The following is a 24436-nucleotide window of genomic DNA, read 5'->3' on the forward strand; positions in this document are numbered from 1 at the left end:
ATAATCCCATTCCAGGCACTGGCTATGTGAAATAAACAAAAACAAAACTTCAGATGATTTAAGTCTGCAGACATTAAGTCTTTCTAGGTAGAGCTCCAATATTTAGAAACAGAGACAAGCCATCACCACTTTAACCTGTTCTAACTCTTAACCCACAAAATCTATGAGCGTAAGGAAATGATTGTTTTGAGCTAAGTTTTAGAGAAATTTATTACACATTAATAGTAATTGAAACCATTTGCATCAGTATTCATAAGAATAATATTTATTACGTCTGATCTCTTTCCTGAATTTACATTCATTACCTTGGTATAAAAGGTTTTATTATGTTTTATTATATAATTATACAAAATGTATCATGTTTCCATGCCCTCAGAAATTCTCTACTTCATCTATATTCTGTACCACAGCTAGAATTATTTCTCTAAATCTAAAATCATGCAATCATATTTCCTCTGAAAAAAACCCCTTCAGTGAGACCCATAGGATAAGTTCTGAGACTTTTGGTGTCATACCTGCAGTTTCACATCTTATAAATTAAATTTAGCACCGCTCAATGTCTTGTACTTCCCCAACCATACCATACTGTTCCTTCTTCTATTTGCCATTCCTCGCTCTTCCTTCCAGCTGAATGTCCTCCTCTCCCATTTTGTCTCCATTAAAGCTTTGTTTAGTCATTGCATCACATTCCCTATTTTTTAAAAGCTTCATTCACCCTTACACAGGGGTAATTATTTATTCCATTATCTATCTGTTTGTGTGTTTTTTCCCTCATATATGCCTATACTCACTGTTTTAAATTTTAACTGTCTGTCACATCCACTAGATTGAACACTATAGAATCAAATAATACCATTCATCTTTGTATCCTCAAAACTTGGCATACATGAGAAGCATTAATGATGTTCAGCTCTATAATCATCTTCTGGGCCCTTAATAGGTGTGTACTTTATGACTCCTTTGTGATTGGTGGCGTGATGTGACTAGTACTGGCCAAAAAGCTGTGAAAGTAAGTGTAGGCTCTTTTTCCTATGCCATGATTCCAGATAAAGACTGCAGCTTCACCTTGGGTCCAAGAATGGAACTAAATGCCCAACTGACTCAAAGAGGGAATGAACAAGAAATAATCACTGGTTGCCATAGGTCACTGTGATATTGGCATTGCCCTTTGTTGGGGATTGAATCATGTCTCCCACAAAAGGCATGCTCAGGTCCTAATACCTGGTCCTGTAGGTGTGAAACCCATTTGTAAACAGGAACTTTGAAAATGTTATTAAGGTGTGGACTCACTTATGAATAGGATCCTCAAGGATCCTATTTAGATGAGGCCAAATTGAATCAGGGTGGGCCATAATCCACATAACTGGAGTTCTTATAAGGCAGAGGAAATTTGGACATAGTCAAAGAAAGTCACAGGAGGAGATCAAGGATACATACTGCCATGTGATGGAGGCAGAGATGCAAGACAAGGAACCCCAAGGATGGTAGCAAGCCAGCACTAGAACACTACAGACTCTGGGAGAGAGCATGACCTATCAACACCTTGACTTTAGACTTCTAACCTTTAAAATCATGAAACAATAAATCCCAGTTGTGTAAGCCAACTAGTTTGTGATATTTTTCATGGTAGCATGGGCAAATTAATACCCATCATGACTGACAAATAAAATGATACCAAGAAGCTGACATTTTTCTAGGGGTTGGTCTCAAAATGGCCAGGAAATTGGGAAAGTAGGTTGAAAGGATGTCAATCCACATTATGCAGTGATGAAACATTTACAAAACTGTCACCTACTTTAATCTGGATGGCAGATCATGTGCTTATGAATTTACAAGTCTAGGAAAAAGTTGGAAAACATAATATTGGTAGCATATGTTCTTGACTGCTGACTGAGCTCAGAAAAACTTAAAAAAAAATTGTGAATTTTCAAGGGGTATAAAGGGAATAAAGGGAAGAAAGGAAATAAAGACAGTCTACAATATAATCAACTGCTTTTCAACCCCTAATTTTAATATGCAAAATTAATAAATATTTTGAGTGGAAAATGAAGAATAAATTTCAGCCATGTAATTAAGATAAAATTTAAAAATGACAAAAATGCCCATTGCTAAAAAATCTCTTATGGATTAAAGTGGCATCCAGTAAATCCTATCAATTTGACAAAATGGCTCAAAGAATAGAGATTAAAGGTATGGCTTTCCAGTGATAGTCTCACACTCTCAAAGACCATGGAATTAATTCCAGAGACAAAAAAGTGGAGGCAAGAAAGGAAATAAAGGAAATACAAGAAGCATAGCCAATAAAGCACCAAGGATGTGGCTATTACATCCTATTCACAGAACTGAATAGAATTAAATACATAAGATGCTTATTTCATTGAGGGATTTATACTACCTAGGAACAACAAGCCTGGATTAACAATGATATGACTATTTGAAGTTTAAACTGACCATTGTATCCCTATCCATGAGTTGAAGTGGTTATAAGGCTATTATGCCTTTCTGACAGTCTCTTTCCCAGTCTAAATAGAAAATAATCTGATCCAGGTGTCGATGACAGCAGTACCATAAGATGGAAGAGAAACAATGTGAAATTCCTGTCAAGTTATGTTGTATATGGTTCTAAGTCCAGTTTCCAGGCGATGTGGTATAATCTCTTCATCAAAATCTGAAGAATGGTTGTCTCTACATTAGATCCAGATATGGCTTCTCTTAATCTAGGGGCATACTATTTAAAAATCCGAGTCATATGCCCTGCAAATCTCAATATTCAATAGTGAAACAATATACAAATGGAAGGAACTATAAATCACCATTTTGAGTAACGTTTCCTGATGAGGAAGACCCATATCGGATTGTGATGTGAATAAAAAATAAATTTTTCTTAATCCACTGAAATTTTAGGTTGTGGCAGTTATTGTTATATTAGTGAATATAGATTCCAAAAAGATATTTTTGTTCTAGCAATATTAAAAAGTACAGATTTTGGGAATTCGAAGCAAGACTTGCTTTTCAAAATGCATTTGCTATTGGTTGCATATACTAAAAAAAAAAGAAAGGTGCAACTGATTGATTAATTGATTGATCAGTTGATGTAGAAAGCAAAAACTGCACAGCAAGCTCTACAATATTACTAAAATTTTGGAAGAAAATGTTACTGTTTTCAAAACAGAACAATCCTGTTTGTAATACATTATGCTAATTTAATTTGTTTTATTCAACATGTATTTTTAAACTTTTGCAAATACAATCATACATTAAATAAAAATTGAAAATTGTTACTAAAAGTTATCCTATGATGCCTTCAATTTGTCTCCTTTAAAAATATCGTTTTATCTTACACTGCTTTGTCTTATTGGTTACTTAATTAAAAATAAAAATCCTTTAGCAAATCAAGCAGTATTTTGAACTTTTAGTAATTTAGTAATAACATTAATTTTTGGCAGTTTGACACAGATTAATAAGGTATGATTTATGTGCAATCAAATTTCCTCATTTAAAGAGTACTGTTTGGAAAGTTTTGGCAAATATATACAGTCATGTAAACACTATCATAATAAACTTATAGAACATTTCTTTGTGTCCCTTTGCAGTCAGTCTCCTCCTCTCACTCCCACAAAGCATTGCTATATCTGTCACTATCATTTTGTCCTTATAGAATTTCCATATAAATTGAATCCTACAGTATATAGTTTTCTATGACTGGCTCATTTAACTTAGAACAATGTTTTGAGATTCATCCATGTTGTTGCCTGTTTCAGTTGACACTTTATTCCTTTTTATTACTGAGCAATACTATTCTCTTCCAATGAATATACTAGTTGAAAGACATTTGGGTTGCTTTAAGTTTGAGGATATTATGAATAATGCTGCCGTAAACATTTGGGTAAGGTCTTTGTGTGGACATATGTTTTAATTTCTCTTTAGAATACATCTATAAGTGGGGTTGCTGAATGTTCAGTTTGCTAATGCTGTCGTTATGCAAGATACCAGAAATGGAGTGGCTTTAATAAAGGAGATTCAATATGTTACAGATTTACAGTTCTAAAATCATAATAAAAGGGTCCAAACTGAGGCATCAACAAGAGGATTCTTTCACTGAAGATAGGCTGATGGTGTCCAGAACACCCCTGTCAGCCGGGAAGGTATGTGGCTGGCATCTTCTGGTCCTTTTCTCCTGGGTTCTGGTTTCAAAATGACTCTCTCCAAAATGTCTCTGGGCTTCTGCCTCTCTTAGCTTCTCTTGGGTCTCCTGTTTCTCCTGGGGCATTTCTCTCTAAGCATCTGGGAGTCCTCTCTTAGCTTGTCTGGAGAAAACTCTGGGCTTCGTCTCCTAGCTAACATCTCCAAGCATCTTTCTGTTGCTTCTCCCAGCATCTCCAAGCATCTTGGTCTGTGTTGGCTCTTAGCTTCTCCAAGTGGCAAACTCTGGATTACATATTTTAGCTTCTCTCTGAAATGTCTCTCTCAGCTTCCCTGAGCTCCTTGTTTCTGTGCGCTCTCTTAAAGGACTCCAGTGACCTAATTAAGACCTACCAGAATGGGTGAGGTCACATCTCCATGGACATGATTTAATCAAAGGTCTCATGCACAGTTGGGTGGGTCACGTCTCCATGGAAACATTCAATCAAAAGTTTCCACCCAAAAAGATCATGGCTCTTCTGGGGTCCATAAATTTAAAACTGGCACACTGGGTCATGTGACAAATAAATATTTATAAGAAACTGGTGAACTGTTTTCCAAATTGGCTGTATTATGTTGCATTCTCATTAGCCACATCCTTGCCAAACACTGTTTTGTCTATTTAAAAAAATTAAAATTTAAGCTATTCTAGTGTAGTAGCATCTTGCCATGGCTTTGGTTTTCATTTCCCTCACGACTAGTGATGTTTTCAATTTTTGGAGTGCTAATTGATCATTTATTAATCTCTTCTTTTGTGAAATATCTGTTCAAATATTTTGCGTATGTTTTTAAGTAAGCCATATGCTTCTTCTTGAGTTGTAGGATTCTTATGTATTCTGGATATGAATCCTTTGTCAGCAAAATGTTTTGAAAATATTTTCTCCCAGTGTGGAGCATGCCTTTTCATTTTTTTGAAGGTATCTTTCAAAGAACAAATTTTTGTTTTCTTTTGATGAAGTCCTATTTACCAATTTTTTTTTTATTATAAAACCTACTTCTTATGCCTTATCTAAGAAATTGTTACCTAATTCAGGGTGACAATTTTCTCCTTTGATTCACTCCCAAAGATTTAATACTTCTGTATAGGTCTATGATACATTTTGAATTAATTTTGTATATGGAGTTAAGGATGAATGTTTCTTTTTTTTGAATATTCAAATTGAAATGGTTCAGCTTATATATTTTTAGACTACCCTTTGATTCATTGAATTTCCTTAGCATCTTTGTCCAAAATCAACTGACCATTTAAATGTGTATCTCTTTCTGGACTTTCTCTTCAGTACCTTTGGTATATATATTTAACCCTTATGACAGGACCACATTGTCTTGTTTATTGTAGCATTATAGTTAGATTTGAAATCAAAGTAAATTCACTGACTTTCTTCTTTTGTTTTAAAATTGTTTTAGCTATTCTAGGGCCTTTGTCTTTCCATATAAATTTTAGAATCTGCCTGTTAGTTTCTAAACTAAAGCCTGCTAAATTTTTTAATTGGGATGGCAATGATACTACAGACCAATTTGAGAAGAACTGACCTATTAATATTGTGTCTTTCCACCTAAAACATGGTATTGCTCTGTATTTATTTAGGTGTTCTTTAATTTTTCACAGCAACAATGTTAAATTTTCATCTTTAAATTATGACTTCAACTTTTTTATTGTTTCATCATTTAATTTTCCTATCAAGATAATTAACATAGAAACATTGCTCTGTTTTTGAACACTCTACATTTAAGCTTTAAGGCATTTGAAATAGTTTTGAGACTCATTAAGTATATGAATAGAAATTTTACATCAAATTTAATAGAAACAGCTATTTTTATTCACTACCCTGAACTAGCCTGAAATTTGTAACAATTTTAAGTAACAATACTGATTTCAATACTGAATGAATTAGAGGTTAAACACTTGAATGGCATATACAAATTGGAAAGTACTCTTCTCATCAATAAATCTTTCAGTGTATTGAACAAATTTTCATGGTTTGAAAGAAAATGCTGTCATATACGTTTTTTGAAAATAATCATCAAGTATCATAATCCCAAATTCAGCTATATCTAATATGGTCACAGTAATTTTTTTTAAAGTCCAGAAATATATTCTTAGAAATTTTTCAAAATTGAAAAATACCAACCAAACATGCCTGCACATTGAGACTGTTTTCACTGTTTTTGAAAAATTTATGTGCAAATATTTCTTTGTTGTAAAACATAAAATTCAGAGCTTTTTTCAGTGAAGCTCTTAAGTCAGAATATATCACAAATAAAATTGATTTTCAGCTTTTCAGAATTGTTTTGGTTCTCCTATATATCCAATGAGACAACTGTTTCACTAAATATGACTGTAAATATGACATATGCAGATTTTTTAACAAGGTAAATTTCAAAGGTATTGTATTAGTTAGGGTTCTCTAGGGAAACAGAATCAACAAGAGATACCTAAATAAAAGATTTTATAAATGTATCTCACGCAACTGTGGGGATGCACAAGTCCAAATTCTATAGGGCAGGCAGCGAACTGGTAACTCTGATGAGAGTGTTCGATGAACTCCCCTGGCTAGCCAAAGAAGAAGTGAAGGTCTCTATCTGTTTGGCTTAAAAGTCTTCAACTGATTGGATTAAATTCAGCTGATTGAATTCTCTCATTGTGGAAGACATGCCCTTCATTGACGTAATCAGTCACAGCTGCAGCCAATTGACTGATGATTTAATAAACCAGCTTTCTGTTTTATTAACCAGCCACAAATGTCCTTGCAGTAACAGGCCAGTGCTTGCTTGACCAGATACCTGGGTACTATCACCTGGCCAAGTTGACACATGAACCTAACCATCACAGGTATATTATAATTTTTTTTTAAACATCAAAGGTACTATTGTCCATATGTAAACTGAGATAATATATAAGTGTGTAAAAGAAAGATCAGAATGCTCTCCTTCCACATTCTGCCAAACATATTCCCCAGGTATAACCAATAATGGATTTTGAAGTATCTTTTTTTAGATTTTTTCTATGCTATAAATTATTAAGTATAAATGAGCAAAATATATTCATCCCTTCTGCTATTGTTGGCTATTTATATTATTTCCATATTTTAAACAAATGTCTTACTGCATATATATATATATATATATTTATATCTACATGTAGTTTTATTGAGGTTAAACTAATTCAAAGGGTTTATGCAAGTTTGCCATGCCCATCAGAGATCTTAATAGGTCTAGCTAAACATTCTGACTTACATTTCTGATCATATACTATTAGAATAGGAAACCCAGTTTTCCAGGAGGCAGAATCAGGTGCTTCCCTTCCATGAGAGATACAACACACAGAGAAGTCCCAAATATGGCTTCTTATTATATATAATTCTATAAATCCAGACATAGTTAATGGGGGGGAGCATTTTTAACCAGAGGGTATTTGCCCTGGTAAAACAGCTGATACTCTATCTTTAACAAATTTCCAGTGAAAGAAAGCTGTAAAGTTAACGGAACCTAAGTTCTGCACCTCATGCAGAAGGTTAACTTTTTTTTTATGAGTGTCTATCTTTTTCATTAATGTTTTTAACATTCTTTTTTTTCTTTTTTAATAATTCAATTTTATTGATATATATTCACATACCATGCAGTCATACAAGGCGTACAATCAGTTGTTCACAGTACCACCATATAGTTGTGAGGGCAGAAGGTTAACTTTTGTTAACCTTTTCCCCACAATTCTAAAATTTTTAAATCCTTCCTAATTGTGTTCCAAAAAGTTCATATCAATTTATGCTCAAACAAGAGTAAATGAATGTCATTTTCCTTACAACTTTTGCTAACTTTGTGTATTATAAATATGTTTATTTGTTTGCCAATCTAGTACATTCTTATTTTTATTTGTGTTCTGATCATGGATAAATATGAAAATACATGTGTTTAAAAACATGTTAATTAGTTACCTGCTCATGTGACATTTTTATTGGGTTATCTTTTTCATATTGATTTAAAGCAGTTCTTTATATATTAGGAAGATAAATCTTTTCCTGTCATAATAGTATGTATTCTTTCCCCATACTTTCATTTGTCTTTTAAATTTTTTTGTGTTACATTTGGTCAAGATGAAGTTAAATTGAATTATCTGGTCAAATATGCCAATCTTTCCATTAATCTTCTGGAATTTGTGTTAGACTTATGATGGCTTTTTATTATTCAAGATTCTAAATATATTTACTGCATTTTCCACTGAAATTTTATGTTTTGTGTATGGATTATCAATTCTGTTCCATCAATGCATTTGAAGGGGCTCAGTGTCTACTTTGCAACTGGAGTGTCTACTTCTCTCCCTGGCACCAAGCCCACACTGGGAGTTCCCTGAGGCAGGCCCCCACTTAATTTAACACTCCCCAGTTTGAGAGCTGAATCCTGACACAGAAGTTCCATAGCACTTTAATTAATTACCTTACCAACTGCCCATGGACTGCTGTGGTTCCCAGGCTAGTTTTTCTCTGCTTCTGGGGAGTTTCCTGGTGTTCTATTTGGAAAACTTTAATTTTTCAGCAGTCCCTTTTGGGTTGTCAGTTGCTCAGCTCTGTGGGGTTTCTTTTTCAATTAAATCCCATCTGCCTTTTATCTTTAAGAATGTCTTCAGTAATCCTGGCCTTCTGTTAGCATTCTTCCTGGTTTTCTAGGATTGCTTGCTCTGTCACTTCAGTGGGATTCAGGGAGTGTAGCAAGCCTAGATAGTCAATCACCTTGACCTAGATATGAACAATGGATTTTTAAAAAGTCTTATTACATGCATACTAAAGCCTAAAATGAGGGATTAATTCCTAACTGGATTAAAGCTTGAAAGAGCATGTTTAATACATAAGATTTGGCTTAGCGCAGCAAGAATAATCTCTTATCACTCATTAAAAATGTACTTTCACATATTCAGTTGTGAAATTAATGGGTTTAAAAGTTTTAATTCAGTTAATATTGTTTTGGAGGAAAATATTTAGTCCTTAAAATGCAGTTCAAATAGATTTATTTCAATCTAGGTAAAAACAGTTAAATTGTTCACAATAATGTTTTAAGTGAATGCTAGTTTGTTACTTTCTTAAATAAAATTATTATTAAAATACAATGCAGATTTTGAGTAAAAACATAATTTAATGAGGTGTAGAATATTAAATTAGAAGAACCATCTTGAGATAAAAATCAATTCTGAACTATTAATTTATGTTTAGGGATTATAGTCACACCAGCTGACACCATGGTGGCACAAGTAACTGGCAGGAAGCAATAGAGCCACATTTTGTGGAAGGTGGTACAGTAGGATCTCCATCCCCTGGATGACTTCATTGGGCAACAATGACATAGCAGCAAGGAAATGCTCATGAGAAGTGTACGGAAGAGTGGCAGATTTTCCCCTATGCATACTCATCCAGGTCCTTATCAGAAAGTGCATCAAGAGTGGTAGAAGTGAGAGCCAGAACAAGAGAAAAATAACAGAAGCCTCTCAGTTCAGAAGATTTCTTCATGACTACATCAACTGCCTCTTGGTTCCCATTGAGGATTTGGAGAGATCTTGAATTAAAATCCTGTATGAGGCAACAGAATGAAATGCTCATAGACTTACTTGTGGAGATGTTACATTGTGTCTATAGTAGTCTGGAATTCCAGGTAGATAAAAGTTAGAAATAGTTATTGGCATAGATGGTATTTAAATCATGGAACTGAAAGAAATTACCTGGGCAAGTGTGAAGAATAGTCAAGAAAAGGCAGAGCCCAAGGACATCACATTTAGAGTTTTGCTTATTACATATGAAAATAAAATCACAGATCCACAAATCTTGCATTATTCAGGTGACTAAAAAATCTCATAGAAATTATTGTGACTTCAAAGTCTAACTCAATTCATTAAAGTAAAATATAATGTTGACTTTTCTTCTGTAAATTTTTGATGAAATATTTTGGAGCACAACCCAAATTGTGTGGAATTGGGTTCTCTGACTTCACCTTTTCAGTTCTTTTCTTCCTGTGGGAAACCTGCTCACAGAGACCTGCACAAATATTGAACTGAGTTAATGTAATCCAGTAAATATATATTGCATTCCCAGGAGAAATAAGACATCGTGTTTGGTTCTTATTTTGAGGACTAAAACAAAAGCACAGACCTAACTTTGAAAGATTTGTAGTCTAGATGGGGAGGAACATATATACAGGACTAGCCATAATAATAAAAGAATGTAACAAATGTAATAACAAAGTAAATGTAATACAGAAAAGAAAGAGATAGAAACTTAGGGTCAGAATTTGGTAAAGCTCACCAATAAGTTGGCTTTTAGTTAGTTCCTTAACAAGGAATATGCCTTCAATAAATGGATATTCAGGGATAAGATAATTGAAAATGAAGAAAGACCGAGAGTCACAGAAGACATATCAGGAGATATTGGAGAAAATTCATTAGTGGAGAAAAATCATTGGCAGTGGGTTGCAAGAGAGGGGCTAACTTAAGTGAATTGTCATTGGGGGAAGTGTATTTTAATCAGGACTTGACTTAAACTCTAAAAAAATGTTTTTGTGTAGGAGAAAAGCACGACAGATCATTTGTTCCACAGATACCGAGCATTTTCTTGGAAGTGGAATTGAGATGAAATATTTAAATCTCCAAATATAAGCAGTATTGTACTCTGTAAGTTCCTGCATCTAACCTTAATTTACATTTTGAAGCTTGTCTTGGGGAGGTGTTATCAGAGATAACCTTTTCCCCTCTTTCTACTTTCAGGTATGTTTCTCATTTTCTTCATGCACTCACTTTTCCTTCATTTACATTATTGACCATGACATTTCTTTACAATTGGATAAATCCTGAAATGTATTCCCATATTTTTTTCTAAGGGACTTTATATTTCCAGTAGCAATTTTTTCACCATTTTCCTGTCTACATATCCATAGTAGGTATTTTAGATGTATATATGTGTTTGTGTGCCTATGTGTGAATTCATATATTTGCAAAGATAGCAGATATACAACGGTATATGACAATTTAAAACTTTTAAACGATAGTTGCAAGGATCTAGGTTATTTGGTTCATTAAGGAATTGCCAGACCCTACCTTAGTTGTCTGACATATTTGTAACAACTCAATAAATATGTGTTGAATGACTGAATAAATACAATAATGCTGCCTTTTTATTGTGGAACATTTAGAATATACAAATTATCAAAAAAAGAAGAAAAGTAAAATCACTGATATTTCTATTACCTAGTGAAAACCACCATTAATACTTTGTTGAATGTCTGTCCAGTCATATTTTTGCCTCTGCTTATAAAATGATTGTAACTTGCTTTTAAGCTGTCAAAAATATTTAAGAATTTAGAAAAGAGAGACTATTTATTTATCAAAAGGAGGCAATTTGCAAATTGGGGAGTGCTCTATGCTAGGACGAAAGAGCTCTATTTTTCCTAAGAGGCAGCTTATATAGTAAATACAGTGAGGTTGCACAAAGAAAAATATGATTTATTAAGTCAAAACAATAAGAAAAGCAAGCCTTATAAGGGGATAGAATGCTAACTAACAAAACTATTCACCCCTGACAAAAGTCCTGGTTTTAGGGAAATCAAAACCCAGGTTAAAGAATGTCAGAACATCCTAGCACTTGTGTAAGCTTGGAGAGTCTTAGATAGTTTGTCTCACAGATAACTTTTCTTAGGCATGTGTGGGTGATTTCAAGATGTAAAGACAAATTAACTTTACTTTATTCATGTACAGAAAAGTTGGTCTTTGCTTTAGCCATGTGTTCTAGTTTGCTGATGCTGCCGGAATGCAAAACACCAGAGATGGATTGGCTTTTATAAAAGGGGATTTATTTGGTTACACAGTTACAGTCTTAAAGCCATAAAGTGTCCAAGGTAACACATCAGCAATTGGGTACCTTCACTGGAGGATGGCCAATGGTGTCTGGAAAACCTCTGTTAGCTGGGAAGGTACGTGGCTGGTGTCTGCTCCAAAGTTCTGGTTTCAGAATGGCTTTCTCCCAGGACGTTCCTCTCTAGGCTGCAGTTCCTCAAAAATGTCACTCTTAGTTGCACTTGGGGTGTTTGTCCTCTTTTAGCTTCTCTGGAGCAAGAGTCTGCTTTCAACGGCCATCTTCAAACTGTCTCTCATCTGCAGCTCCTGTGCTTTCTTCAATGTCCCTCTTGGCTGTAGCTCCACTTCAAAATGTTGCTCATAGCTGCACTGAGTTCCCTCTGCCTGTCAGCTCATTTATATGGCTCCACTGATCAAGACCCACTCTGAATGGGTGGGGCCATGCCTCAATGGAAATATCTCATCAGATTTATCACCTACAGTTGGGTGGGGAGCATTTCCATGCAAACAACCTAATCCAAATATTCCAACTTAATCCCCTCTAATATGTCTGCCCCACAAGATTGCATTAAAGAATACGACTTTTTCTGGGGGACATAATACATTCAAACCAGCACACCATGTATAGAAAAGTTGCTTCCAGGCCCTTGCCAATTCATTTAACAAAGCCTAGTGATCTACTGTGTATATTTTACAAGATTATAAAATGCTATTGTATAATATGGTTTTTAATGGCTTAATCAGTATTGAAATGTATGGATATTTTAAGTGCCTTGGCTTTAGGATGGGAAAATGTTATTTTATCTGAATGAAACATGCCCTAAGGAGAGTAGAACGTGGCTGTTTCTTCTCCAATGAAGAACTTCAGTTAAGATCATGTGAATGTGTGGATTTTCATTGATGCTTTTATTTGTGTATGCATCCATTCATAAATATTATTAATGACCTACTATGTGCCTGGCACTATGCAAAGTGCCAAGGATTCTCTCTCTCTACTAGGGAGCAGGAATCAGAGATTGCATTGATGTATCTGGGTTGAAGAGTTTTTCCTTTTCTTTTTCTTCCCCTCAGGCATAAACCAAAGCCAAGGTATGAGGGGCAAATAAAGTTCAAGTATTCGCCTTGAAATTATTTATTATTTGCAAAGGAAGCTATTTGTATTCATGGGGGAATGTGATTGTGGAATATTTTTCCCTCTTTTTGTACATCATGGCATGGCAGTAAAAGTGTAATAATAAAATCCATAAATACTTTCAAAAGACAACTGTTTTAGTTCTGGCTTTATTATGCTCTTATTGCTTCAAGACTATAAATGCCAAATGGAAAAATATTTATGAGATACTCATTAAATTTCCTTAGTAACAAAACAAAATTCTGAATGTGAATATATCCACATGTAACTTTTTTTTCTAAAACCAGGGTTGTTTAAATTAGGAAAGAAAAATTTATGCAATCAATAATTAGAATGATTTAAAGTTATAATTAGAAGAGTTGAAAAGGACTAATAAGACCATTTGGGAGTTAAAATAGTCCCATAAAATCAAAACAGAAATATACTTATCCATTGGAGTAAATATTTAAAGTAAAGGTCCAAGATTTCTAATAAAGTACAGCGTTCGTCTGAAGATAACTTTCTTCAGTCCCTTTAGCTAAAACAGAGAATAAAAGTACTATTTTTTTGTCTGAGTTAGTAACTATAAAACCCTTAGTACAATGTCTTCAAAATTTGTTTTTCTTCTATGAAAGGACAGTTGAGTCTGCAATAAAATGGCAGATCAATCACATATATTACCTAATTTATTCCTTACAAATTTCTTGGAAGTAAGTCCAGGAATAATAATGGAAGCAGAGAGATGACTTACCCAAAGTCACATGGCTGGTAAGTGGGGAGAGCTGGTGTGGGATCCCAAACTTGTCTGATTTTAAAGCCTACAGTTATTCTACCAAGACAGTTCTGTTACTGAACCATGCTTTTCATCATAAGTAGTAACATTTGAGGTAGACATTGACTGACAGAAAATTTTGGCTGAGAAGAAGGATATGCATTAAGGACAGGGAGAACATAGGAGAGGTACAGAGGTGTGGCAGCAGATGATGTTTTTAGAGATCATCTGTATCGTGGTCTCTCCCTCCACTACATTAGCAAAGCAGCATTCTCAGAGATCACCAATTGCTTGAAAATGTCCAAATTCCTCCCTAGATTGTATGGCTAGTACCTTTAAGGTCTTTCTTCATCCTTCTGTCTTACTCTTTTTTTTTTTTTTTTTTGGTAAAAAACTTTAAAGTTATTCTTCATTTGTTTCCCCCCACTACCCCTTCTCATTTTGCCCATTACTGAGACTTATTTAATTATGCCCCCAAATATATTTTCATTCTGTCCTCTCTTCATCATTGTTATTGTCATTTATAGTCTGAAATCCCTAACAGCCTAACTCTCCTAACAGCCTCCTAACTTCTCTAAGTTTACTTTCCCATAGCTGACCATTATGTTTCTAGAACACAAATCTGATTACACAAGTCTCTTTAAAAATACTGCCTAAAAACAAAGCGCAACTCTCGAGTGACATATAACATCTTTCAGGAGTAGACATAATACATATTTCTTACTTCTTGTGTAGTGAGTCATGCTAACTCTCCACAGTGCTCTCCATGTTCTGTTCTTTAACATGTCTGTACTGCCAGTTTTTTGGAGTGGCTTTTCATGCTTTCCCTCTCCTTGGAATGTCCTCTCAATTTTGTGCACCTCACAAAAGTTTTTATGTTGCTAAAGTTCAAGCACAAATGCCTGTGTAGTTTTACCTGGCCTCTCCAGGTCTCAATTGCCAGCTAAAATAGAGTTTCCTTATTTGTTTATATATTATTGAATACTTACCACTCTTTGGCATCTACCACACATCATATCATTTTGTTTAGTTCTCACTTGATTAAATGTTTCTTGTGAGCATTGACTAAATCTAAATGATCAGTATTATTTTTAAAATTTCATGTCATAATATAATGCCTTATACATCAGAGACACTCAATAAATAGCTGTTTTTGATTGGACAAGAATAAATAACATTTCTCTTTCTTTAAAGCAAAACATATAGTTTATTATAGAGAAATAGGCATTAATAGTTCTGATTCATGAGCTTTTTTTTAAAAAATAAATCAAACTAGATTTGTTTTTGGAATCCCTTCAGTATAATGTACTTTACTTTTCAAAATGACTTTCTTTGCAGAATTTTAAGGCAAGTTTTCTAAATTACAAAATCTGACTCCCCTATCACCTCATTCCTAGTACATCTTTGAGCCAACAGTTGGCCTTGCATACTTTGCCAATTCAAATCTAAATTTGTTTAGAATTTTTTTTATGAATACAGTGTCTCACCCACTCTTATTTGTACTAGCTTTTCAACAACACGATTTTAGGTAAATATTATTGACAGTTTATCTGATTGGACCAGAAGAGCCTAATGAATGAAACATAATCATTTAAACCAAGACAAAAAATAAAGTATTATTATCCAAACTGTTGTCATAACAGAATACTGTTTTGTAATGATATAATGATTTGTAATGACTATAATGACAATGATTATGATCAAAAGTATCAGAGAGACAAGTGAAAATAAATACTCTTTTAATCATATTTAACTATAAACTTCCAAGGCCTTCTGGTAGTATAGTAACAATACACATCCAAAATTGTAAATATAATTTGCCTCTATAATGTTTCTCACCCTCTTCAAAAAGTGATGATAAATCATTGCACTTCATCTTGCTTTAAATCTGGATTGCATTTAGGAATTTAAATTATTTCAGGAGAAGAAAGAAGGCAAGAGTTCTGAGAACCTTTCTATCATTTCAGTCAAATAATTAACAAATTAATGTTAAAACTTTCATCAGACATCTCTTGTATTCCAGGCATTAGCTAGGCATTAGGTATAATTTATGCCATTGGGCATAAATAAAAATAAATAGAAAACTACAATGCCATGTTATAAAAGCTACCATTGGGTAGTTACGGCAATGAGACATCTGAATGATAAGAGATTTTCGTATGATGAGTCCCATGATCGTATTTGTTTGAACACATACCCCTGACCCATCTTCATCTTACCTCTTACACTAAGATTTAAAACCATTTGAAACCATTTCTTTCTGAATTCTGGACTTTTCCAGATGTATATAAAATCATTAACTTACAAAGTCTTTAGAGTACAATTTCATTAATAATGAGAGCATGTTAATGACATGTATGTGAGAATATTCAACAAAATAGTTAGGCATGATATAAGTAGTGTTAATATCCTCTCCAGCGTATGACTTCCCTTCTGGTCCAACTTAAGAGGCCAAGAAACCTCTCAGACCTTGGAGGGGTCAAAAGTCACTTTTGAAATGGTGTTTTGGAGCCAGCTCATCCCAGCCAGAAGGGCTGATTCTCTGTATCTTTTTCTCAACTCCACGTTCAATGACAGTGCATTGGTCAAAATCAGCTATGTTGACAACCCTTATAAATCAGTAAATACAACGCATCAGAATGGATTTTTTTTTAATTTTTATTTTTTTCTGCCAGAGAGCCAGTTTACCTGAATAGCATTGCATAGCTGTGTTGTCTGACTAGCAATATGGGTTTTGGTTAATGCCTTATCCTAGAAAAATTTTCTCCTTCCCTCTGACTAGACAGGTTCACTTTCCATTCAATTTGGGTATCTTCTGTCCCTTACTAACAAGATGCCGAGCGAACTGGAAATTTCTCCCAATTCCTTCCACTCAAGGCCTGACTTTATGAAAATAAGTTCTATGCTACAAATGTTAGCAAATCTAGGTTTGTCATCCATATCCTATTTATCATGTATTTCAGTTATCCCCCAAACACAGAATCTAATGCTGTTCAGGTAAATCTAACATTGAATACTTTCTTCCTTGTCATGCGTCATAAAATTCATGAGTTATCCTGGCAAGGGAGCATTTTTAATGTGGCTGTTGTTATATTGTACTTTTACTTTCAGTAGCTTTTTTAAAATCATAAACTGGAATAAACACTGGAGTAGATTCAATAATCATTCTATGTCTATTGAATCACATAGAGTTACTGATTGCTAAGCAAATCTTGAAAAACTCATGTCAAAAGCAGAATAACTTGGCTTTCTATTTGTGGATTTCAACATTTTAAACAATTCAACCAAATATAAATACTGGATTACTCCTCTAGACACTTAATTTCACATCCCGCCACCAAATCATGAATATCAAAATGACTACATAATTTGTTCATAGTGTGGAACCAATAAACAATCAAGTTTACTATGGACACATAGAATATTCTTGGCAAAAGAGTTACTGAGTAAGGAAGTGATTAGAGGTCTTCCGAGAATTGCATGCTGGTCTGCATTTCATTTTTATGCAAATCCAAAAGCACAATTATGCAAATATCCATTTGAGTAACCACTAGGCTGTTGTCTTGGAACCACATTTTTCATTTTTGGTTGGTGAAAGATATCTTGTCAAAAGTAAAAGTAATTTGTGAAGTAGGATTCTATCACATCTTCTTTAAACTCCTAAAATACCCTCTCTACCATGTTAAGAGGTTTTTAAGTAGTAAAGTGCTTGTGGGGAGGTTGTATTTGCAACTGCCAAGCAAAAAACATTTATGAACATATGCCAGACCTAGCGAAACTCATTTAAATACACTTACATTAATATGTAAATACAGATATGAGTATCTTAAGGATTCTTCTCTGACTGACTGACAATTCAAGAGTAATATAACATAAAACTACATCTTCTTCTAGGTTTAGAAAATCTGTGTTACTTATAGGCCACACTTTCCAAAGTCAAAAGTATTACAAGTGTAGTCCTTCTCACATCTATGATAGAAATAATTACACATGCTTGAAATGATTTTTCTCCTGAATTTTATAATTATTCAAGGTGAAATTTCTAAATCATATTTTGTTCATGTCATTTCATTTTAAGTAATCTCCCGATATTATCACTTCTCTCTCATACATTCATGTGTAAGCTAAATTGCAGCATTATCTAAGTCAACTATTCCCAAACTTTGCAGATCATTCAACAACGATGAAGATCGTCTCTCTCCCTCTCTCTCCCTCCCTCTCTCTCACTCTCTCTCACTCTCTCTCTCTCTCTCTCTTTCTTTCTTTCTTTCCCTCCACCCCCCCTTCTTTGTGTGTGTGTGCTACACACCCCTTGTTATGATTTGCTAAAGCTGCCACTAAGCAAAATACCAGAAATGGATTGGCTTTTATAAAAGGGATTTATTAGGCTACAAATTTGTAGTTCTAAAGCCATAACAGTGTCCAAACTAAGGCATCAACAGAGGGTACCTTCACTGAAGAAACGCCAGTGACATCCAGAACACCTCTGTCAGCTGGGAAGCACATGGGGTGTCTGCTGGCCCTTTACTCAAAGATATTGCCTCACTGATTATCCAGCAAATTTTTAGATTCCATCACTCCTAACAATGCCCTAATTATATGACAATCATTAAATGAGAACTAAATGTACTAAAATTAAAGGGAGTATGTGACTGAGAGGCAAATTAACTTTTTAAAAGATAATACCTTAAAGAAAATAAAAAACAACATAAGGCAGTAAATTTGAGATATCTACTCTAATCCTTTGCTCCTGAAGGTGAGTACCTGTTACAGCTCACTCAAATTATATTTTGGCATTTTATTTACTGCCACTCACAAAGAATTAAAGATGGATTTAAAGTGTATAGAAGTATGTTTTAACTTTTAGTAAGAGAAAGAAAGGAAATTAAAGAGATTATTGAGTTCAACAAATCTAATAGAATAAAGGCCTGCTAGATAGTGGGATTTGATTAATGTCTACAGATGCCCATCCTCCTCCAGAATATATTCTAGAAATAGAATTCTGTTAGTATGTAAGCAAACAGGGAGAAAGATGAAACGTAAGATGAAGAGTAAGCCATCCACTCCATCTGGTGGCAAATATACCTACTTGTTCAAAGATGAGTAAAGAAGAAAACACCAAGGTTTCCATAAAATATACCTGCAGTACATAAGAAGGGAGATATTACTCTAAAACACTAAGAAAATGTTCATTTTAGAAAGCAACTTTAAAATATTCTCAATATTGGATGCAGAAAAAAGGACATTGGTTATAATGAACCCAGACCAGAAATTTATAAGGACAAGTAAAGATGGTATTAAAGATCTGATATATAAATATAGATTGAGATAAAAAAAGAGGTGAGTAAAATAAAAAATTCAAGAATGTTAAAAATATATATTATAGAATTAAAACTTAAATTGGATGCAAACAAAATCAACACTAAAGAAAGTTAAAAAAACCCATAAACTGAAACTCTCCAAGATTTAAACAAACACATACATACAAATACAAACACACAAACACACAGGAACTTCTGCAATCACGTACAGTGTCTCAAATTTATTTAGATATATGTAATATTTACACATTTATACATGTATAAATATTTTTAAATGTGTTAAATGGGTTCAAATTATATTATTAAGTTTGATAAATAAAATATTCATGCTACATGTTAATTACAAAACAGGATTCAACTTATGATACTAACAATGTAAAAAACACTTTTGTTTGTGTGAGAGAAATCACAAAAATTATTTCAAATAGTTTTATATGAATAATTATGCTATGGGTTATTCAGATGTTTTTCTTTATATATTTGTATATTTTCAAAGTGATCAACAATGGGCATTTCTTACTTATGTTTTTCACTAGAGGTTAGTTGGGTATTTATTTAGAGTTTTTGTTTGTTTATGTGTTTTACAACACACTTTATTCAGATCTAGCCAGTCTTTCCAATAAGGCCCTTTTTCTGTTCCAGAATATATTCCAGGATGTGATGTTACATTTAACTGTCATGTCTCTATGGTCTCCTCTAAGATGTGACAGTTTCCCAGTTGTTCCTTCTTTTTCATGTCCTTGAGACTTTTGAAGAGTATTGGTCAGGCATTTTGAAGAGTGTTCCTCAAATTGGGTTTGTCTAACATTTTCTCATGGTCAGTCTGCGGTTATGCCTTATGTTGTTTTTTATTTTCTTTAAGGTATTGTCTTTTAAAAAGTTAATTTGCCTCTCAGTCACATACTCCCTTTAATTTTAGTACATTTAGTTCTCATTTAATGATTGTCATATAATTAGGGCATTGTTAGGAGTGATGGAATCTAAAAATTTGCTGGATAATCAGTGAGGCAATATCTTTGAGCACCATATATATACATAAGGGCCCTGATCCTTAGGGGAATTTCAGAAAGCAAAAAGGAGGTATATAGCACAAAATGCCAAGAGTCTAGGAGAAAATAGATCTTAGGTGAGGTACCTATTGATTAACAGCCATGGAACGTTGGAAGTAGGGGGAAAAGTGGTCAGGCATATTTACCAGTGAAATCATCCCATATCTACTGTGTTACCATCTCTGATGCTTCAAGTGGAAAGGTGGTGTTTCAGCCCTAGAGTGGGGTTTAATATTGTTGTTTTGAAGATTCCATTAAATGTGAGGTAAGGATCTAATATTTTTTAAAGGTGATTACCTAATTTGCACAACAATAATTATTAAATAATAATTACTTTCCCCACTGATTTGATATACAAACTGTAATCCTATATGTATTTGAATCTCTTTCAGGACTTTCTAGACTGTCTTTAATGTACCAGCACCATTGCAATATTATATAATTCTTTGTTTGGTCTATTCTTCTTTTACCAAAAGTTTAGCCTGTGTTTTTATGCTTTAATATTTTTCTCTCATGGAATTTAAAATCATTTAGTTTAGCTGTTCCCAAAATATGTGTTTTTAGTATTTTTTGTGAGTGCCTAAAACTTGGAGAATAATTCTGAGACAATTCATGTTTTATATCCAGAAACCTGGTTGGTGTTAGGTCTCTTTACAGTCCTCTGGTAGCATTTTCACATTTTCTTCATACAGATCTAGAAGATATCTTTGTAAGTGTATTAGAGATTATTTTATTCTTTTAGTGGCTCTTGTAAAGGGAGTAATTTATTTCATCTTTGAACTGGTTATTGTGGGTATATAAATGATAGATGATCAGAATGAATTACAATTTAAAAATCCAGCCATATGCTGTTTACAAAATACATAAAATGACAGAGAGTTTGAAATTAAATACTAATAATTAGAAAATTTTTAACAATAATATTAGAAAAATAGACTTTAAGGCAAAAAAAATGATTAAAGTCATAATTTTTATATTCAAAATATTATGGCACATCCACAAACTGCCAAGAGGCCCAGTATTATTCCAGGAAGCTGTAGCTAAGCATTCTGTTTGTCTGGTAATTTATGCTGGGAGAGACTGCAAATCCCTGAGTATGTCCCTTCATTGTTCTGTGGTTCTCACCCAGACCTAACCTGCAATCTTTCAAACCCTCCCTCATCCACCCTCCCTCCCCAGGCCCTCTGCTTCTCCTGCTCTGTGATCTGCAAGCTAGCTTGCTTCCTAACTCTTCCTCTACCTTCTCTCCTGTCACTTTGCTATCACTCCCAGCATAATCTACCAGGTCTGGTACTACTTAAGCTTAACATTTTGTCATGTTCTTTGTTGTTTTATTATTGTAATGATTAGTTTTATTAATGGCATGACATTTTCTTGCATTTTAAAAATTTACACTAGTTTTAATATTCAAAATGTCCAATTCAGTTCAAATAAAATATTCAAAACTACATAAATGAGAAAAGAATGAATAAGATTACTTTTTTATATAACTCAGCAAAATTATTTTCTAAGAGTTAAAAAGTTAATATTGGGCTTTAAAACCCTAGATGTCAAAGGTTACTGTCAATTTAACCATACATATATTCCTTAGGCCACAGGACTACCCTTAACCTTTCTTGTTGGAGAACAATTAATTGCTTGAATCCGTTTTCCTCAGCATCAACTTTCTCAAAACATAAATTTGGATGGACCAGAGAATTGCAGTCTTGGTACTTGACAGTGGGAGAGATGCTGTTAGGTCTATTTATTTCTCAGCACAGGTAGATCAGCAACTACTAATGTTGGTCTTGATGTTTCAGTTACAAGCTTTATTTCACCAAGTTCCACTGGCTTTTTGATGTCTTTAGTTTATCTGAATGTCTACTAATCAAAAGAATCACTTTCAATGACTTTGATTTCTTTTACTCTTTTTACTTGTTTTTCCAGGATGGCTTGGTCTTCTTCTTTTATTCCTTTTTGCTTCTTCCTCATTTCTTTCTTTGACTTTCAATGCTTCATCAATTTTTGCTGCAGCTTCAAGGACCAGCTATAATCTGGCTTTGGCCTATGTAGCTGATGGCAGAAGTTCTAATCCAGCTTTGATAGTTCCAGATTCTCCACAGGTGATATTGTACAATTCATTGTCTTTCCTTTTAGCCTTCTTTCCTCTTTTCTCCTTTTCTTCAACTTTCTATCATTCTCTACATTGAGACTGACTATGGGTTCTGCTGTGACTGACCTTTTACTGCTTTGGTTATGGGTCTTGACCTGGAGAGTTTTGAGGTTAGGAGAAGTCCAAATTGAGGTGTCAGCAAGATAATATTTTCTTCCCAAAGATAGTGGCATTCTAGAGCTGGCTGCAGGCGATTCTTGGTCCTTGGCTTTTCTGTCACATGGCAATACATATGATGATGTCTTCTTTTTTAAAGTCATCTGCTTTTGGCAGCATCTGTAAGTATGGTTATTGGCAGCAGTTAGTAAGTAAGTATAAGCCACGTGGTCCTTCACTGGAAGGCAAGGTTTTGGCATTGAATGGTTTCAAGGAGTAACTTTCAACCTACTGCTCTGTGTTGGTGCTCTTCATTGTCCCTGATTGAAGTTTCATCAGCAGGGCTGGCATTGGTGCCATGCTCAAGATCATTCAGAGGTACAGCCATCCTGCTACCACTACTTGCTCTTAGTGGTCAACTATTTCTGTTTAGCCCCAGGTAGTTATTTTCCTCAAGGCCAGGGTGCTCATGGCCAGGGTGCTCATTGGGAGGGATTCTGTCATCTGTCATAGCTGCACCCAAAATTGCACTCAACTCTGAAGTCATAGACCCTGGTGTTGTAACTAGCGTTCCAGCTCAAACGTTCCCCTCCCTTATCTTTTTAAGAGTCCTCCCTTCCCAATGTTTTTTCCCTATAGTCTGTTCTCGAATGGGAACACCTCTATTCATCAGAAATGTTTTAAAAGCTTTGAACTTCAAAGGTCCATGTCTCACTTTATGTCCTCTATTAAATATGAAGATGCAAATATAAAACTGTGGTAGTGACCTCAACTCCCCCAAAGCACCTTCAAACTAGGACCTTGGCACTTAGAGGTGTTCTTTTCTACTCTAGAAATGTAGGTGCATTCCAACCTTACATTTCAAGAATTAAAAGGATGCAATTAACTGGGTCTTCCTAGAACAAGACATGATCTATATTAAATTCCATTTTTTATCCTATAAGAAAAAATATGCTCATATCTTATTAATTGCAGTTCTCGCTTTGCAATTTTAACACGTAGTTTTCATTAGCTACTCATTACGTAGTGATGAAGAAAATACATTTTAGCATGCAAATCAAACTAAAAAAGGATTTGTTTATAATTTGGAGTACTTTTCAAAAATTATATATGCTTTAAGAATGGTCTTAGATAATTTAAGAATGATTTGCTTTTAACTTCAAATCTAGATTTCTCAGAAAGTGTTTCAGGGATTGGTTATATTTGTTCAATGTAATGGATAAAGGTTTTTCTGTGCAAAGGATCTTACAGTGCTTTTAGGTCATCCATTTAATTGGATTATGTTCTTGTAAAGTATCCTTTTATGTAGTTGCCTTCCCTCAGTCTTCTTTTTCCTTTTCTTTTTCATCTTTATTCCCACCTCTTCCCTTCTTTTCCACTGATTCCACAAAACCTGTCTTTCTTCTCTTCTCTGCCCATCTTCTCCTCTCTGTTCCTCTTCTTCTTTCCACTCCTTTCTCCTTTGCTCATTGTCACTTGCTTTCTTCTCTATTGCATCCTTCTCAACTTTTCTCCTCTTGTTGTTTCTTATTCTTTCCCCTCCTCTTTAACTTCTGCCTCATGCATGCTCCACTTTTGATCACCCTCTTCTTCCTCATCTTTACTTTCTTTCTAACAACTAGAATTTGTTTTTTTGTGCAGCCTAGTTTTGGAAGTTAGAAATATCTAAGCACACATAAGAGTAAACTTAGATTAATTTTAATGTTATAGATTATAATGTTAAATAAGCTTGACTATTAAAAGGATATTTCAAAGAATATACTTCATTTTTAAAAACTATCTGCATATCCTTAAAAATAAACAGACCCATTTCCGTTAATTATACGAATTCCATTCTGCTTGGATGAAGCATTCTCTTTCTTCAATATCCTACACAAAACACCATGGGAATCTAGAGTAAAAAACAAAGCAAAAAAAAAACA

General features: G+C 34.1%; 1 pseudogene; it reads right to left on the reverse strand.

Annotated features, from left to right (window-relative positions):
* Positions 1-21853: 21853 nt before the first annotated feature.
* On the reverse strand, positions 21854-22902 carry LOC119535421 (annotated as a pseudogene).
* Between the last annotated feature and the right edge of the window lie 1534 nt (positions 22903-24436).

This window comes from Choloepus didactylus, chromosome 5 (assembly GCF_015220235.1).
Source record: "Choloepus didactylus isolate mChoDid1 chromosome 5, mChoDid1.pri, whole genome shotgun sequence".
In the NCBI taxonomy this organism is placed as follows: Eukaryota; Metazoa; Chordata; class Mammalia; order Pilosa; family Megalonychidae; genus Choloepus; species Choloepus didactylus.